The 18,719-nt window shown below is 42.3% G+C and overlaps 1 long non-coding RNA gene across 5 annotated transcripts in view; it reads left to right on the top strand.

The window, feature by feature from the left end:
* LOC110218183 (uncharacterized) overlaps positions 1 to 18,719 on the top strand; it is a 65,858-nt gene that overhangs the window by 9,667 nt on the left and 37,472 nt on the right. The window contains exon 2 of one of the 5 annotated variants that reach the window (XR_013487168.1): positions 894 to 947. The exons of the other annotated variants lie outside the window; for them this stretch is intronic. This is a non-coding gene — a long non-coding RNA (uncharacterized LOC110218183). The remainder of the gene's footprint in view (positions 1 to 893; positions 948 to 18,719) is intronic. 5 annotated transcript variants of the gene reach the window in all.

Below are 18,719 nucleotides of genomic sequence, written 5' to 3'. Positions count from 1 at the left end.
TGGGTAAGTACAATTTGTGCTTAAACTCACACAAAAAATAAAGATCTCTCTGTCTCTGTTTCTCTTACTCTCTTCCTTTCCTTCATTCTCCCCCTGTCTCTCTGTCTCCTTTTCTTCTTCTTTCTTTCAACCTCCTTTCCCCTCTCTTCCTTTTTCCTCTCTCCTTCCCCTGTTCTCTCACTCTCTCCTCCTCTCCTCTTTATCTCTCCTCCCCCTCTCTTTGTCCTTCCCTCTTTCTGTCTTTCTAGTTTTTCATTTCCCTCTTCCCATCCCTGGATCACCTCTTTTGAACCAGAAAAAATTAGTAGACCAGTTCCTTGGTCTTAACTAAAATAAAGCTTTCTTGGGATTTTTAAGTAAATTGAGTAGTGGAACAGTGTGCTTCACTAATGTCTCTGTCTTAATGAGAGTGAAAATGGGGTTTTATTCATCATTGGGGCTTTAAAAATTGCCTTAAAGTGGCCCATTTTATAAAGAAAATCAATAACAAAAAGAAAACAGAAGTATGTAAATGGACAGAGTGACAAAAAGCAGGCCAATTACAAAAAAAGAAAAAAATCAAAACCTGAGCAGTTATGGCTCCATTAACTCAATTATATTTTCAAAAGGTTTTCTTTCCTACCCCACAAAAAACCTACTACTGCCACCACACTCAAACTTATGTAATTTGTACATCAACTTCATGCCATTAATTTGCATAAAATTATTTTGGGGAGGAGAGATATAAAGTTTGAGGATGGTGAGAGACAGCCAGGCCTGTGCTAGGTTTGGTAGGAATGGTGAGTCAGGCATGTAAATAGAAGGGGAAGGAAGATTTGGGTCAGTTTGAAGAAGGCTCACTTGGGTACCTCTTTTTCAGTGATTGAAGAAGTTGTACCTTTTTTTTCTTTCAGAAATCTTCGTGCATTGATTGGGAATTTGCTGTTTTCTCTGACTACATCAATAAGGTAGCTGGGTGGTCCAGTGGATAGAGTTCCAGGTCTGGAGTCAGGAAGACTCATCTTCCTGAATTCAAATCTGGTCTCAGATACTTACTAGCTGTGTGACCTTGGGCAAGTCACTTCACCCTGTTTGCCTCTGTTTCCTCATCTGTAAAACAAGCTGGAGAAAGAAATGGAAAACTACTCCAGTATCTCTGCCAAAAACCAAACCAAACCAAACCAAATGGGGTCATGAAGAGTCAGACAGAACTGGAATGACTCAACAATAACTGACCACATTAACATTTCCATTCAAATGTTATATGTTTATTTTGGCTCCCCCATAGAAATGCACTTATGCATTTCCCCTTGACATGACAGAGTTACTCTGTTGCTTAACGTATTTTTATTCTTCATGATGTAGTGAAATAGAGTGGAAAGAGTGCTAGACTTAGAATCTTAGACATGGGTTTCTAATCCCGGTTTGGAAACTTAGTAGTAAGTGATGCTAGGGAAGTCACTTAGCTTTTCTGAGTTTCCATTTCAATGTTGTAACTGGGATGGGACAAATGGGGTTTTGCACTAGAGTGCTGAAATTTAGAAGGTACTGACAGTAGTCCTTCAGCAGTATAGAAATAATTGAACTTAGCAACTAATCAGAAAGAATAATTAGTGAAAATAAAAAACTACTAGATGATGATGTTTCTTCTTCACTCCCACCCCTCCCTCGCCTCATTCAAGGAGAGTTTCTTCCCAGAATTTGTTTTAAAAGACCCACTGAAATTTGATAGAAAATTAAAATGCAAGCAATACAACTGTTTTTGAGTAAATCCCTTTATAGATCCAAAGACACTGTTAGCTTAAGGACATTGATATATATTATGCATAAGTTAATAAAATTATTATGTGGGATATATTTCAAGAAGTGAAGGCCTGGGAAAAATCAGTAAAAGTTTAATGAAAAGCCCTTCTCCCACCACATATCTCCAGTCTCACCCCCATTTTTGAATTACATAAAGAAGCTAAAAACAACTGCCAAAATAAGTTTTTCCCTATATGTTTTTCTAATCTCTTCCCCCCCAGTGCCTTCCATCCCTAAAGGTCTTTACTGCATCTCACAATGCTTTAACTAATTTCCCATGTCACTAAATCCCTAGAGAGCAGCGACTTGTTCTATATATTTCTCTTTGTGTAGTGTTCAGCATGGCACCACACATGATTAAACTCACAATAATCATGGATTTCAGATGATGATGAGGAGAGAGGTTTATTCCCAAAGCTGGGAATGAATGAGCCATGCAAAATACCTCATTATCTGGCTTTCCTTGCCATAGATGTGGGCAGAAGGAAGATGGGTAGGCAGAGCTTTAACTAAGGCAGGGCTATCTGGGCTTTGACCCAGGTTGGAAATTAAAAAGGCATTGATAGCCTCCCTCTGCCTGCGTCTAAACAACAGTGACCTTATTCTGGCATACTTTCTCTAAAAGAGATTTGAAGTGTTGTTCCAGAGCACCTCATTGCCTGAGATAAAGGGTAATGAACTTTTTTTCAAAAATGTTTTTATTTTTAACCTTGAGCCATAAACACAGAGCCAGGATCATACATTTTTTTTTGTGCTTAGGGCAAGATTTGTTGGGGGGCGGGGAGGGAGAGGAGAGTTTTATATGATGTTGTGGCTGTGGGGGCTAATGAAGGGTCCTGCCCAATGGAATGAAGCCAATCCCAGGATACCATGAGGTTTCTGTGCTGCTTGGGTTGGGGAGCAGGCGGGGAAAGTAAAAACAGGTCCCAGAACGTAGTCATTCTTTGGAGAAAGTAGGCCCTGGACACTATAAAGGCTGTAGGTAGATAAATGACTACTTGGAAGAGTTAAATTTTTAGTTACATTTTTAAGGCACACAGGGGATTTCTTAGTGGACAGGAGGATTGGAGAAGGCAGAAAGGATGGTATTCCTATAATCTAGCTCATTTTCCAAGCAATCCAAATTATTGTATTACTCACAACCCATCACAACATGCCTAGTATTGGAAATAGGTAAGGGCATATCACTATTTCACAGATTGAGAGACTGAGGCACAGAGACTGTATTCAACTAGGAAAAATTCATAAAAGAGTTGGGGAAAGAAAAAACATTGACTGGTGGGAGATAGAGAGGGGAAACATTTAAAAGAAAAATGGAGGGGCAGAGAGATAGAATCGAAGAAAGCAACGTAGGCTGGGTGTGTAGAACACAGAGAAGGTAAAAGGATGAGGTTGGGGTAGTGCCCAAGCAAGGAGGGATCAGTCTTGGGGACCACTACATCTTTGGTTCAGACATATCATGCAGTAGCCAGATACACCAATGTATTTGTTAGGTAACTTCACTTCTGATGCATAGCTGATTCTGCCTCCTTGGGCCCTGAGATCTAAATGAGTCCCTTTAGCCATTTTCTGGGTAAGCAGAACTCATTACCTGATGATCCTAAAATGACCAAAATTGTCTTTGATGTAAAACCAGTCCCCAAAAGATGTTCACACAAAGCATTTCCAGTCCTCTTTCCCCTGAACTGCTTGTTTTGATGCCTGGAAGCTTCTGGTCCTAATCAGGGAATGCTCTGACCCTAAAATGTGACAGAAAGTACAAGTAAGTAAAAATAATAGTCATTATTATAATAAAACTCAATAACAATTGACTAAACTCTTGCTGTGCGCCAAGCCTTATGCCAGGTACTAGGAATTCAAAAAAATGAAAGTTCTTACTCTAAAGGATCTGACATTCTTACAGGGAAGATAAAACATACGCATGCAATAGGCATGATCAGGCGAACCCCCACTCCAATCTGTTCTGGCCAGGACACTTACCATGGAGCTATATGCCCTGATCCCTTCTTGTCCCACATGTGTTCTGGTCAGAAGATTTCCCATGGAACACTGAGCTTGTGTCCTGGAGAGTTTCAGGGTCTGATGTCTCTATGGCTATATTTACCAGTTGGCGACTGGGAGGTTGAAAGTTTGCCTTCTTCCCCAGAGCCCAAAATTTTGGAGTTGATCGCAAAAATCATCAAGGGTATGTTGGAAACTTGCAATTATACAGCATAAGCATGGTAGGAGTAATATTTACTGGAGTCCGTGACATAAAGTCTAGTCTATCATCTGACTTTCCTTTACAGAGATGTAGGCAGAAGGAAGATGGATAGAAAAAACTGTCATATGGATAGCTTTTCCTCAACAGTCAGGGAAGCTGCTCCTGAGACATGATTGGTCCAAGGGACTAGAGTCTAACACATTGATGTGGCTTGCCAGTTGCTAAGGCTTTGTCATATAGATTGGGCTGGTTTCCCCCCCTAAAATTCAGGGAAGTTATATCAGGGCTCAGGCTATTAATGGGGCTTCCCAGTTGTCAAGAGCATAAAAAGGCCCTCCCACCAGGAGTCAGTGCCCCTCAGACTTAACAGATTTCCTACCGCTGTGTAAAGTCATCATACCCATCTGACCCAATATAACATGCTGACAAGTTGCATTTCCATATGGAGACAAGGGGACTGCATCTACTGAAACCAGTTGTGTCCTTGCTGAGTAGTCTTTCCATGCTACTGTTAAGTAAACTTTTAAAGTGTTAGATGGTCTACCGATGTCTCATTTTGTTCTAATCCCAAGCCTGAGTCAGGCCTGGCTCACAAAAGGCATCAAAAGAAACATCAGCACTTAAAAATAGCAGAGATGGTTATCCCAGCAACCCAGGTAATCGTTCTCCATGGTCATTCACAGCAAATACACATTGACAGATGCCTAACCCATGACAGTAACCCATCGCATATTATCCTCTTCCAGGATGTTGATACTTTGAACATTAAAACATGAAACATTTTGTGAGGCAAGGCTTGGGTTCCTCCTCCTAACAGTGGTTATCTTCTCTGGGAAGTTGCTTCAGACATCACTTCTTGCCCTTAGGATATCCTGGCCTCCTGTATTCATATAGTTACTGGCAAAGATAGAAATCACCTACTTCAGGATCACTCTTTTGCCCCCTATGCTCAAGGAAAGAAATACACAGTAGAAGAGGCAGCTAGAGATGTGAGGTTCCATTTTAGGATTGCCAAGATAGCCTTGCTTTCCTGTGTGAGCAGCTACCATAGCTGCTAAGAGAAAGGAAGAAATACCCCCTTTTCCTGCCTTCATGAAAATCCAAGGGAGAATCTTGAAAAGTCCCAACATGTTTGAAAGATTAAAGGGGAAAGAGATAGTAGAAGCTGTCTTTCTTTTCCAAGTTTGCTAAGTGGGAGGATCTTCCTATGCAATAGTCAATTCTCTTTGGCATGGCTATATCACAGTGGAAGGGGAGGAGGGCATATAGGGACCAACCAGAAGTCTCTGGTTGCACATCAATCAATCAGTCAAAAAGTATTCATTCAGCCCTCACTATGTGTCAGGCACTGTGCTAAGTTTTGGGGTTACAAAAGAAAGGCAAAAACATAAAAGCAGCCCTTTCTCTCAAGGAGCTTACATACTGATAGGGGAGACAACATGTAAATAATTAGTTATGTAAAAGATACATACAGCGTAGTGGGAAAGCTTAAAGGAGAAAGCTCAAATAGCTGGGAGAAATGGGAAGGCCTTCTGTAGAAGGTGATATTTGAGTTGGATCTTGAAAATGAAAATAAACGAATGAAAAGAGAGACCAATGAGGAGGTAATAGGCATGGGGGACAGCCAATATAAAGGCACAGAGACAGGAGATGAAGGGTCATGTGTGAGGAGGAACAGTGTGTAGGCCAGCATCACTAGATTGTAGAGCACAAGTAAAGCATGAGAAGCCAGAAAGGAGCTAGATTGCTAAGAAACTTAAATGCCAAATGAAGTACTTTTAATATTTGATCCAGGAGGTCCTAGAGAACCGCTGGAATTTATTTGGGGTTGAGAGGGATTAGTAGGATGACATGGCCAGACCTAAGCTTTAGGAAAATCACTTTGGTAACTGTGAGGAAGATGGATTGGCGAGGAGAGAGACCTGAGGCACAGAAACCGACTAGATGGTTATTACAATAGTCCATGCAAGAGATGATGAGGACTGCACTATAGTGCTTGCTGTGTGGGTTAGAGAGAAGACTTATACAATAGATGTGGTGAAGGTAGAAATGACAAGGTTTGGCAACTGATTGGAGTATGGGGTGAGTGAGAGTGAAGAGTTTGGGAGGACACCAACACTGCAAATCTGGGAAACTGGGAAGTGGGTAGTGTCCTCAACAGGAACAGAGAAATTCAGGAGAGGGGAAGGTTTCAGAGAAAAGGTAATGATTCTGTTTTAGACCTGTTGAGTTTGAGATGGTCACAGAATATCTAGTTGAAAATATCCAATAAGCAGTTGGTGATGTGGAATTGGAGCTCAGAAGAGAGATTACAGCTGGATATATAGACCTAGGAATCATCTGCATAGAGATGGTAGCAGAACATTGGAGAGCTGATGGGTTCACCAAGGGAGAGAGTATAGAGAAAGACATCAAAGCATGTATTTTGCTGGAAGTGGACAAAGTACAGGCTCCATGTTCAATGGGAAGTACCCCAGACAGAATATATGAGTAACTGAAAGTGGCCAATAACATAGCTCTATAGGAAATGTCCCAAACAGAGCAGATCAATGGAGGCTCCATTATTTTCCCCCATTATATGGGAAAGTAAGTAAATACGAAGTGTACTCAACAGTTCAAATGGATCTACGAACTCATCAATGTTGTGTTCCTTCTCCCTCCAGTGATGTAGACCTCAACCCATCTGTTCTTCCCATTCTTACCATGATTTCTCATAAGTTCATCACATGCTGGTATACTATTGTGTTGTAAGAAATGATGAGCAGGATGCTTTCAGAAAAGCCTTATATGAACTGATGTAAAGTGAAGTGAACAAACCAGGAGAACATTGTACAAAGTAAAAGCAATATTGTACAATGATCAATTGTGAATGATTTAGCTATTTTCAGCAATACAATGATCCAAGACAATTCTGAAGGATTTATGATGAAAAATGCTGTCCACCTCCAGAGAAAGTCCAGAGATGGAGTCTGAATGCAGAGGAAAGCATATTTTTTCTTACTTTATTTTTCTTGGGTTTTTATTTTGGTCTGTGTTTTCTTTCACAATGACTAATATGGAAATATGTATTGCAGGACTACACAGGTGTAACCTATATCAAACTGCTTGCCTTCTCAATGATGGGAGAGGGAAAGGAGGGAAGGAAAGAATTTGGAACTCAAAATTTAAAAAAAAAATGAATGTTAAAAACTTTTTACATGTAATTAGAAAAAAATATTTGAGAAAAAAATAAATTCATCACAAGGAGGTCCAACCAAAATGGAGGAGGGGCATTTTCACTTTCTCTTGATATCCACAGATACCGAAAGTGCATGAGGCTGTCCATTGATTATCCCTCCCTCTCTCTGTCACCAGCTCATCTTCTTTCTCATTCATACATTTCTTTGATGACAACCTTTACACAACTTGTCCTTTGTAATTCTTTGTTTGTAGTGATTTGCAGACTGTTTGTACTCATCCTGTATCTCCCCATTGCTATTTGGGTGATCCCCAATATCAGTCTTTTGAAGAATGTAGTATTCCATAGAGAGAAGGTTGGGTTCATTGAAATAACTTTGCAATGTTCCGAAGGCAGTCCACCCATTCTCCTCTCCTAGATCTATGGATAGATGAGCTCTAAAGGTTTCAATCTGCATAGTAGGTACTCTTAATTCACTTAGTTTTTCCAGTGTGAAGAGTGAGGCTAAACTCCTTAGAGTGATTCTGGACGTCAGTCAGGAGGCTCTGCAATGTTCCGAGGCTTTTCACAACCAATACAACATCATTCACCAGTAGGAGCCTCTGAAGGATTTCACCATCCATATGAGTCCTTCCTAGATGCCCTCCATGATATGAATGCCTTTGGCAAGCTGACATTTCCCTGTTTGATGCCTCTTGTAACACAAAGTAATTTCAATAAAGAGAGAGTATGAATTGCTAAGGAAACCAGGCAGTCTGGAGCAGTGGAAAGAATGTTAGATTGGGGAGCTAGAGGACCTGCCTCTCTCACTTACTAGTTGTGTGATTATGGGAAAGTTATTTCACCTCTATTGGCCTTGGTTTCTTCATATGTGAAATGAGAGGGCTGGTCTCCACTCCATATGACCTTTAAGGTCCCTTCCAGTTCTGATTCTATGATCCTATCATCCCCAGATCATATGTTGGAAGGGACCTAAAGGTTCAAACATGAGCTCAGCGATTTACTACCTGCGCAACCTTAATACAAGAGGCTGTGGACTTCCACTAAATCACTCATTAATCTCCCAATGATCAGCTGAGATGGCAAATGAGGTATGAGGCTGCTAAGTGGTTCACTGGATAGAGCATTGGGCCTAGAGTTAGCATAGACCTGAATTCAAATCCAGTCTCAGACACTTACTAGTTGAGTAACCTCAGGCAAATCACTCTCTGTCTGTCTCAGTTTCCTCAACTGTAAAATAGGGATAATAGCACTTCCCTCACATAATTGTTGTGGGGAACAAATGAGGTAATATTTGTAAAGTGCTTAGCACAATGCCTGGCATATACTCTATAAATTCTCATTTATTCCTTTCTCTTCCTCTTCACCTCGGTGAGTCACAACCTTTCTGGGCCTTAGTACCCTCCTCTGCAAAATGAGGAGGTTAGAGTAGATGATATCTCTGGTTCCTTCCAACTCTCAATCTCTAATCTTATGATCCTATGAAAGGTCTTATGTAGAAAGTATGTTTCAAAGGAATCTAGGCATTCTAGGAGTCAAATAGTATATCCCAATCATGTTGTTGTTCAGTCACGTCTGACTCTTTGTGACCCCAATTGGGGTTTTCTTGGCAAAGATACTAGAGTGCTTTGCCATTTCCTTCTCCAGCTCATTTTACAGATAAGGAAACTGAGGCACAGGGTGAAGTGACTTGCCCAGGGCCACACAGCTAGTTAAGTGTCTTGAGGCTGGATTTGAACTCGGAAGATGAGTCTTCCTGACTTCAGGCTGGACATCCTATCTACTTCACCTAGCTGCCCTCCGAATCATGAAGGTCCATCTATTCAAAGGCCCCAAAATAGGATATAGAACATCATATATGGATAACAGCTAGCAGGCCAGTCTGAAGGGAATGGGAAATGTGAGAAGGGGAATTATATGAAATAAGACTGGAGAGGTAGGTGGGAGCAAGATGGTAGAGGGCTTTAAATGCCAGGGTAAGAAGTTCATATATTCTCCTTGAGGCGATTATTACGAGGTAGATGGTATACAATTCAGCCTGTTCTGATGAATAAAACCATACCTTAGCCTGGTATTTTACAACATATGACATACTTGCACACATATGAAAAATAAAATGAAAATAATCAGGTAAGAAGTGGACAAGTCACTCTTTCCTGATGACTACTTTCAAAGGAGGGGTATAGCTAGGAGTTTGCTAGAGGCTCATATAAGCATTTACACTTTGGAAATCAGCAAATGCCACAAGTCAGAGCTTGATTTATTGTTTTGTCAATTGTCTAGACTTAGAAAAGTGATGGAGAAAATATTAATAATACAGATTAAATTTAAAAGCGTATGTGTACAATTTTTCTTCCAGAGAGCTGGTTATAAAACCTTTACCAGCCCACCTCTGAGGATAGCTAATGTAACAGGGGCCTAAAATTGGCCAGAGAGAACCTTGTCCTTATAAACATGTGTGCAGCATTCTTTGCCTAACTATGATAGGAACAACATCCTAATTCCCACATGCAAGTTGGGCTAATGCTTCCTTTTGGTGTTGTTCAGTCATGTCTGGCTCTTCATGACTGAATTTGAGGTTTTCTTGGCAAAGATACTAGAGTGGTTTGTCATTTCCTTTTCCATCTCATTTTACAGATGAGGAAACTGAGGCAAATAAGGTTAAGTGACTTGCCCAAGGTCACACAGCTAGTAAGTGTCTAAGGCTGGATTTGAACTCAGGTCCTCCTGACTCCAGGGCCGGCACTCTATCCACTGCCCCAGTGTTTCATTAAAAGGTTTTAAAACCATCCTTGAGACCTGGTTGACTCAGCAGATTAAAGTCTTGGCTTGGCCTATTGCCATTACTTCCTGGTCACAACTACAAAATAGCCACCAGGAGATCCAGGCAAACTCAGATCTTGTCTGGTGGAAAGTGATGAATAAATCAGTTTGATTACCTATCCTTGTTGAATATCCTTCTGCTATAGATTTTTTTTTTTGCAATATTGAACGCAAATTACTAGGAGATTGTCCTGTCAGGCCCAGACCAGAACAGCCATAAAATCCCGAAGGCGGCTTCAGAACATACACAGGTACTATTTCTGATCCATTTACCGTGCAAAGAAAAGGAGACTTTCAGTTGGTTGCTGAGCTGGAACTGATGATGCTTTTTTTTTTTTAAAGGCACAAATCGGATGATTCAGTGTTTCTGCTTCCTAGCTGTATTTGAGTGAGTGGTGCTGTAAGCCTCTACGTTGGGAGGAGAGAGAGAGAGAGAGAGAGAGAGAGAGAGAGAGAGAGAGAGAGAGAGAGAGAGAGAGAGAGAGAGAGAGAGAGAGAGAGACAGACAGAGAGAGAGACAGAGAGACAGAGACAGAGAGAGAGAGACAGAGAGAGACAGAGAGAGAGACAGAGAGAGACAGAGACAGAGAGAGACAGAGAGAGACATACACACACACAGAGACAGAGAGATAGAGACAGAGAGAGACAGAGAGAGACATACACACACACAGAGACAGAGAGATAGAGACAGACAGAGACAGACAGAAAGGAAGGGAGGGAGGGAGGGGGAAAAGGAGAAGGAGAGAGAGAGGGAGGGGGGATACTTGAGCTCTTAGCACCTGGGCTACCTGCCTGTAACCATGAATGTGGTACAGCTGTTTTGGGGGGGTTTTTTTCTGTCTTGGTTGTGTCTTGTCTTTTCTGCTCTTTAGTAAAGCAGTATTGGAGATGGAAAGGACTAGGTTTCAGTTTTCTGTGGCTCAAAAGGTCCCAGAACCAGAGGTCCAGCAGGGGTATCTCTAGAACCCTGAGGAGGAGATGTAGCATTGCTCAGGGAGACCCAGCTTGTTAACGTGAGTGCAAGTGGGGATAAAGACCCTCAGAGTTCATTTGGGCTATGCCAAAACCGTGGCAAGTCCTTTGAATAAACAACTCGGAAAGACAAAGCTTCCACAGTCATGTGGTGAGATGGGATAGGACAGACATGATCATCCCCATTTTATAGGTAGAAAACTTAGTGACTTTTCCAATGATCATACAGCTCAGACTCAGTTCTTCTGAAAGATGAGAATTTATCTTTATTTGATAGCAAGGAAAATGCTAAATGAGGACTTAGGGAAGCCACAAACTAATAATTTAGAGAAAAGCTGTTGGACCTAATTCTGACTCTGCTCTTGTCTTTCTGTGTCCCTCTGGGTAAGTGTCTTGACTTCTCTGTGTCTCAGAAGCGAAGTCAAATATGTTAGCCACCTCTGGAATATTAGTTTGGAGCAAAGAGAGAAGGAAACCTAGAACATGGCTGTGCCTGGGAACAAAATTATATCTTCCTTCCCCCAGACTTCATCCCTGAACCCAGGAAGCCACTCACTTAAACAAGGAGTATGTCATTCCCAGGTATTCATCAAAGTCCAAGGTTGCCACATCCCCTGCATAGCTAGCAAGAAGCAATGAACTGTAATATAGATTGGGGGTTCAAACTCTCTCTCTCTCTGTGTTCATCCTCTGCTCCCCAGGCCATCAGTCGGACATGCCGGCTGACTAGCTTCACTGCTCCTGTTCCATTCATCTTAGGTGAAGAGGTGGGGAGAATGGACAATAGCTCATTTATCACGTGGGCAGAAGGCCATGCAGCTGGCATGATCTGTGGCTGGACATCAGCCATGCCCAGACACAGCGCTGACACTAAGCAGGCAGATGACTGATACGGTAGGGTGAGGAATAAGGAGAGACCTGGATTGGGAGGCTTCCAGTACTTGAGGGGGAGGAGAAGTGATGGGAGGCTTGGTAGAAAACTACTTTCCATTGGGCTTCAATTGTCAAATCTATATTTTTTTAATTAATGTGTGGCTAGGTGTCTGGGATTTTGGAGGGGCAACTGGGTTCAGATTATGATCAGCTAGACAGGGCCTAGGTTTCTACCCATTTGGCAAATCCCAGGCAGGTTGGTATCTAGGATTTAGAAGATGTGTGAGAGAAATGAAGAATTTAGGGAAATATGGAAAAGACTCGTATGATCTGATACAGGGTGAATTGAGCAGAACGAGGAGAATGAGGAATACAATACAATTCTGTAAGGGAAGATAATATGAAAACAAAGTGGAACTCTGACTGGTTGTAATGATCAATTTTGGTCATGATGAATTGATGGTGAAATAAATCTAACTCATTCCTTTCACTAGAGAGGTGGGGGGATGCTGATTCAGAATGTTGTATACCTTGTCAAATTCCATTGCTGCGTCTATTATTGTTTGTGTTTAACACTTCATAGACTGGTAGATTTAGAGCCAGAAAGGGCTTTAAAGGTTGAGACCAATAGCCTCATTTTATAGAGGAAGCTGAGGTGTAGTGTTAAAGGTCACACAGCGAGCAAGTGTCTGAGATGGGGGTCAAGCCCCGGTGTTGCTGACTCCACTTCAAGTGCTTGATTAGGGTGGTGCTCTTTGGTTGGGGAAAGGCTGTAGAAGGGAGGCGTTTACCTAGCTACCAACAGGATAATGTCGATGCTTAGCCTGGCATTCAAAGCTAATCAACAACACAATCTAACCCTAACTGACTCTACTTCTCTATTAAAACCTCTGCTTTAGTCAGCCTATTCTACTCATTTTCCTGAATATACTTTGTGCCTACCTGAGTCCATCTTCCTACTCTTTGTATCATAGGATTTTGGAATTGTAAAGAGCTTAGAGGTCACCGAGCAATGGCTTTGCCCTCATTTTCACTTATCCAAATCCTACTATTCAAACCCCAGTTCAAGTCTACCTTTTCTCTTACCATTCCAAGTCCCCATTAATCCCTCTCTTCTCTGAACTCATAGCATTTCTTGACCTATTTATTTAGCCACTCATCTTGTAACGTTTCTTGTGTTTTTATTTCACTTTTTATATCGTGAGATCCTTTAGACAGCGACCATGTGCATTCTTTGGTATAGAGATCTACGTGACCTTGGGCAAGTCATTTTACCATGTTTGCCTCAGTTTCCTCAAGCTGGTGAGGGAAATGGCAAACCACTCCAGTATCTTTGCCAAGAAAATCCTAGGGGGTCACAAAGAGTCAGACACACATGAGCAACAATATAGAGAGTAGCATAGTATGGGGAAGTAGTGTCAAACCTGAGTAGACACAGATCCCTGCTGGTAACATATTGACTTAGAAAACCACTAATTAACACTACCTATGTTGTATTGTATTTTTACTTATTTTGTTAAGGATTTCCCAATTACTTTTTAATCTGGTTTGGGTTGCACAGGGAGTTTTGAGGGGAGGCTTGAGGCCATTGGCTGTGAGTTTGATACCTCTGGTACAGTAGAAAGGTCATTAGAACTGTAATGGGGGGGCAGCTAGGTGGCACAGCGAATAGAGCTCTAGCCTTGGAGTCAGAAGGACCTAAGTTCAAATCCAGCCTCAGACACTTAACACTTACCAACTGTGTGACCTTGGGCAAGTCACTTAACCCCAATTACTTCACCAAATAGCAAAAAACCAAAACAAATAAAACAACAACAACAACAACAACAACAAAAGAACTATAATGGGAAGACCTGGACATGAGTCCTCTCTGTGTGACCTTTAGCTGTGAGTTTCAGTTTCCTAAGCTATAAAATGGGAATAAGAGGATCTATCCTGCATATCTCATGGGTTGTTGTGCAGAACAAACGGAACAGTGTGAAAATGCTTTTAAACTATAAAGCTGTGCATAAGTTCACTTGCTTTGTTCAATTGTTTTTTAGTTCTGTCCGATTCTTTGTGACTCCATTTGGGGTTTTCTTAGCAAAGATACTAAAGTAGTTTGCCTTTTCCTTCTCCAGCTCATTTTACAGATAAGGAAACTGAGGCAAATACGGTTAAGTGACTTGCCCAGGGTCGCATAGCTAGTAAGTGTCTGAGGCTGGATTTGAACTCAGGAAGATAAGTCTTCTTGCCTCCAGGCCCAGCACTCTAACCACTTTGCCACCTACCTGCATAAGTATAAGCTATTACTATCACAGTCAGAAACAGTGCCAAGTCTCTGTTATAAAGGCTGCACTGAGTAAACCTCTAGTGAATGAATGTGGGACAATAGTGACCTGTGAGGATTTGTCTTTTCTGGAGTGAAGAGACGGAGGGGGGTGGGGGGCGGGGTGCTGAGCCTCAGTAGTGGCCTGAGCCTCTGGCTACTCTGCTGACCCAGGAGTCTGGACTTTTGGAGATGTGGCTTGCCCTTTTAGTGGGAGTCATCCTATGGGGTTCTCAGTCTTAATCAGTATCTCTAGACAAAAGCTGCCGGTGTTGTGGGGGCCAGGGGTGGGGGGCAGATGTCACCTCTATCCTAATGAGAACAGCCTTCAAGGACTGTAGCCTCCAAGGAAGCACACAGTCCAGCTTATTTCCCTCTTCCCTCCCCCTCCCTCCAGGCGCCACTGTCCTTCTCTCTCTCCAGAAGCCAAGAGCTATTCAAGGTGAAGGTTAATGCCCTTGAAAGCTCCATGCTGCACCAGGCCAAGTCTCTGTGCTCCAAGGCCTCAGATCACCCAAGGTCCATTGTATAAGAAGAAGGGAAGGGGTTATGGGGAGGTTAGTTATTTGGGAGGGGGGGAGGAAGGGAAAGGGAGGGAAAAGGGAAGGAAAATAAAAAGAGATTAAAATTTTTTTAAAAGGTACTCTGTCTGCTGACACCGTCACTGGTCTCCATCCATTTTATTGCCTGATTTGTTCAGGCAGCTGTGCCCCCAGGCAGTGGGGAGGAGAGGGACAAAGGGGATGGGGCCAGAGCCCAGCTCCCTCACAGGCAGAGGCCTGTTAAATGTATCACCACCTTCACTGCCTAGCTCTCCTCCTCCTTTCTTCTCCTTTTCCTTCTCCTCCTCTTCCTTCTTCTCTTCCTCCTCTTCCTCTTTCTCCTTCTGCTCCTCCTCTTCCTCCTCTGCTTCCCCATTCTGGAACCAAGGCAGGCCACTACTGGAGGAGGGACCCGAGAGCCGCAGTGGCTCTTTGCTGCTGGCAGTGAGGAAGCTTGGAGGAGGTGGCCCACGGTGGGGGCCAGGTCAGAAAGGGGGCCAGCTTGCTATCACGGCCTATCTATTTCCTTGACAGGTCAATTTTCTCTTGTGTTTTACAGGGCCTTTCTGAGCACAGGAAATTTGATGGGGAAGCTGATTTATCTTCTTACCTGGTCTTTGTTTAAGAGTCTTCAGTGTGATCCCCTTCCTCAGCACATGTCCCTTATCACATGTCTTGTTGTACTGGGTGTCCCCAGGACTGGGGGAAGGTTTCAGGGAGCATTTGATTTCCCCCAAGACAGGTCACTTCCGGAAGCCTGGAATCCACACCCCCCTCCTTTCTGCTTTTCTTGCTAGGGTCATTCCCCCCATGTACCTCATCACTCAGCATTCATAAGATCATAGGACTTAGAGCAAGAAGAGACTGTAAGGGTTATCTAGACCAACCCACTTGTTTTATAGATGAGGAAACTGAGGCCCATCTTGCTTAATCAGTTTGGTCAAGGTCATATAAGTAGAAGAAGGTGCCAAAATCAAGATTTGAACCCAGGTCCTCTGATTATAAATAAATTCTTTGTTCCCATAAGAAAGGTTTTAGGGGGTTGGGCTTCCACGGCAGGATAAGAAATTCCAAGATCTTGTGGATAGTCCCTCAACCAATCAGAAAACGCCTCAAACAATACGCAAACAACTAGTTCCTTAAGAAAGAGCCCTGGAGGCTAAACCAGCTGTAACCCCTCGAAGACTGGGCCTCACAGGGCAAAGGCTTTTCTCCACTGTGCTTGCTTAATAAGCTTATTAAATGTTAACTGATACACCCCAAGGGCCAGTTTTGAACATGGGACCCATGAAGTGGGAGGAGTTAACAGAACATGGACGAACATGAGATGGGCTGTCCAGGAAGAGTGTAATTCAGATGAATTAGACCAATCCTAGCTCTGGTGGTTGGAGTATGGATCTTACTAACTATTTAAAAGTTGATTGTACCACTGAACCAGTGCCCATGTGCTACTAAAGTGCACTGTGCCTGCTTCTCTCAAGAGAAGCGTAATAAAGGCTTTCCTTCACTCCTGTAGTAGATTTTTGTTTCAGATTTTCCTAACATTTCCATTCTCCCTTAAATGGAGTGGTACAGTAGAAAAAGTACTGCCTCTAGAATCAGAGGACCTAGATTCAAATCTCTCCTCCGGCTCTGTGTAACCATGGGCAAGTTACTTGAATACCCGAGGTCTCGATTTCCTCATATATAGAATGAGATCACTGGATTAGATGGTCTCTGAGATTCTTCCCAGCCCAAGATCTATAATTCCATATAGCTCTCTGTTTCTGCAATGGACATAACCTAGACGGAGTCCTTGTCTTATGTTTTATCTGTGACATCACGATTAAAATTAAGAGTGTTTCATACTCATGTAATACTTAAAGTTTCCTCAATACTTTTCTCAAGGCAACCTATGAGGTGTAACGTTTCAAGGGTGACATTGAGGAACCACTGCTGGGGTGATAGAGGCTGGAGTACTGTGCCCCCCCCCCATGGGTCCTTCTGCTCTGGATCCAATCATGTAGTCAGTCTGAGTTAAGTACTTGGGAAATCTGGCCTCTGATGAGAGGAATTAGATTTTCCTTTCTCACATTCTTTAAACCTTAACCCCGTCTGTCATCCCTGGGATGACTTACTTGTAACTTGGGTTTTGGTTCATATCTAGGGTTTCTCCAAAAGCCAGAGCAGAAGGGTACTCAATGCACAATAAGAATAAGTATAGGACAGGTATTTATTTCCTACACACAGAAGAAATACTAAAACACAAAAGACTCTCAGAAGAGCATACTGACAATAGCACTTAAATAAGTGAATGTGCCTGGAGGTGGTTAATTAAAACCATCTGTAATAGAAGATTGGTCACTGAGCCCATTCCTTATGAGCATGTGCAGAGTGCAGCTGATGCAGTTCCCCGTGTGGCCATGACTGGGGAGTCTGCTTCTTCAAGAGTTGTGATGATGTATAACAGAGGAAGTGCCTTGGATAGATCTGGAACACAATTATACGTTCTTTAACTAATTCTGGTCTGCTAACCATATAGTGACTAGGGCTTCTTGTATTGGCTGTGCCCGGGTAGCCAAAACTGGGAGGCATTTTTAAATGTACTATTCAGCTTCATCCTTTTTCTTTTGCTGCCTTCTCTTTGACATCTAATTTTATTTAACTCTTTCCTGGCTGATGGCATCTGGTGGGGAGAAATGCTGTAAGGAGAGAGACTTCTTTCTTCAGGACTAACTTGTGGTCCATAAATAAAGGCCTCAGTTTCTCACGTCTTACTTTAGGTGAAGAAGACTGAAGATTGGAGCCCATGACCTTGTGAGATTTGAAAGGTCAAGTGAGTGAAGCACCCAAGGTCCAGGAGTCCAAAAGTCTAGTCCATGCTGGGTTTTGAAGCCAGCCTAGCATTGATGCCTCAAGGAATAGGGAACCTTCTTGACCTAACCTTGTGGTAGATGAAACAAGAACTCATCTGGCAGTGATGTCACATTTGGATATAATCTTGGCTGGACCAATGTTATATAGAAAATACATTAAGTCTCAGCCTCCTCTCTCTAGGGACCATGGTGGTATAGGGGAGAATATGCTCAAAGGTGTTGGGAGAAAGATGTTTGTACTCCCATTCTTACTATATCTTTGAAGTAAAGAGCGCTTTGTCAAAGTTAATTGATGCTATATCCTTATAAGTTCCCCATCTTCCTTTATAGAATATCTCCCTTCTCCCGTGGGAGTGTTCATTAATGGTACCTCCTCTCACCACTTAAACAAGATTTCTCTCTCTCTCTCTCTCTCTCTCTCTCCCTCCCTCCCTCCCTCCCTCTCTTCTTCTCTCTCTCTCTCTCTCTCTCTCTCTCTCTCTCTCTCTCTCTCTCTCTCCCTCCCTCCCTCCCTCCCTCTCTCTCTCTCTCTCTCTCTCTCTCTCTCTCTCTCTCTCTCTCTCTCTCTCTCTCCCTCTCTCTCTCTCCCTCTCTCTCTCATCCCTCCTTTTGTCTCCTTACACAGTCATCTGTAGGCTCTCTTACTCCTTAAAAAACCCCAAAAAACTATAGGAATTATTTTTCCTTCGTTGTTAGCCTTTGACTTGATTAGGAGGTATCATATATTCCCCTCTGTCTTCTTCCTCCTCTACTTCCTTTTATGTAATTTCTTCCCTGTAATTCAGTCCTATAAATACACACACACACACACACACACACACACACACACACACACATATATTCATCTGCAGGCCAGGTATTGTGAGGTTAGTTCATGATGTTTTAGGACTATTTCTTCAACATCACTTCTATTTGTTTCCTACTTTTACCCTTGTCTCCTTTTGTGCTTTTCGAAAGAAATCTCTCAATCACGTCTCTGTTGTTATTTTACTGTTGCTATCTTTGGTTGCTATATTTGTTTGCCTTTATCATATATCTATTATCTGAGATGTTTAAAAAGAAAATAATTTCCTCAGTTCTAGTTTTCTTTTAATAGATGTTTCAAATGTCTCTTTTTAATTGAATGCCTATCTTTTCAAAATTAATGGCTAGATTCAGGTTTACAGAGCACGTCACCTTGGGT

The sequence above is a fragment of the Phascolarctos cinereus genome, unplaced genomic scaffold (assembly GCF_003287225.1).
Source record: "Phascolarctos cinereus isolate Bilbo 61053 unplaced genomic scaffold, phaCin_HiC Scaffold_5;HRSCAF=322, whole genome shotgun sequence".
In the NCBI taxonomy this organism is placed as follows: domain Eukaryota; kingdom Metazoa; phylum Chordata; class Mammalia; order Diprotodontia; family Phascolarctidae; genus Phascolarctos; species Phascolarctos cinereus.
Note: the sequence above shows the minus strand (reverse complement) of the source record. Positions and strands in the feature narration are given on the sequence as shown.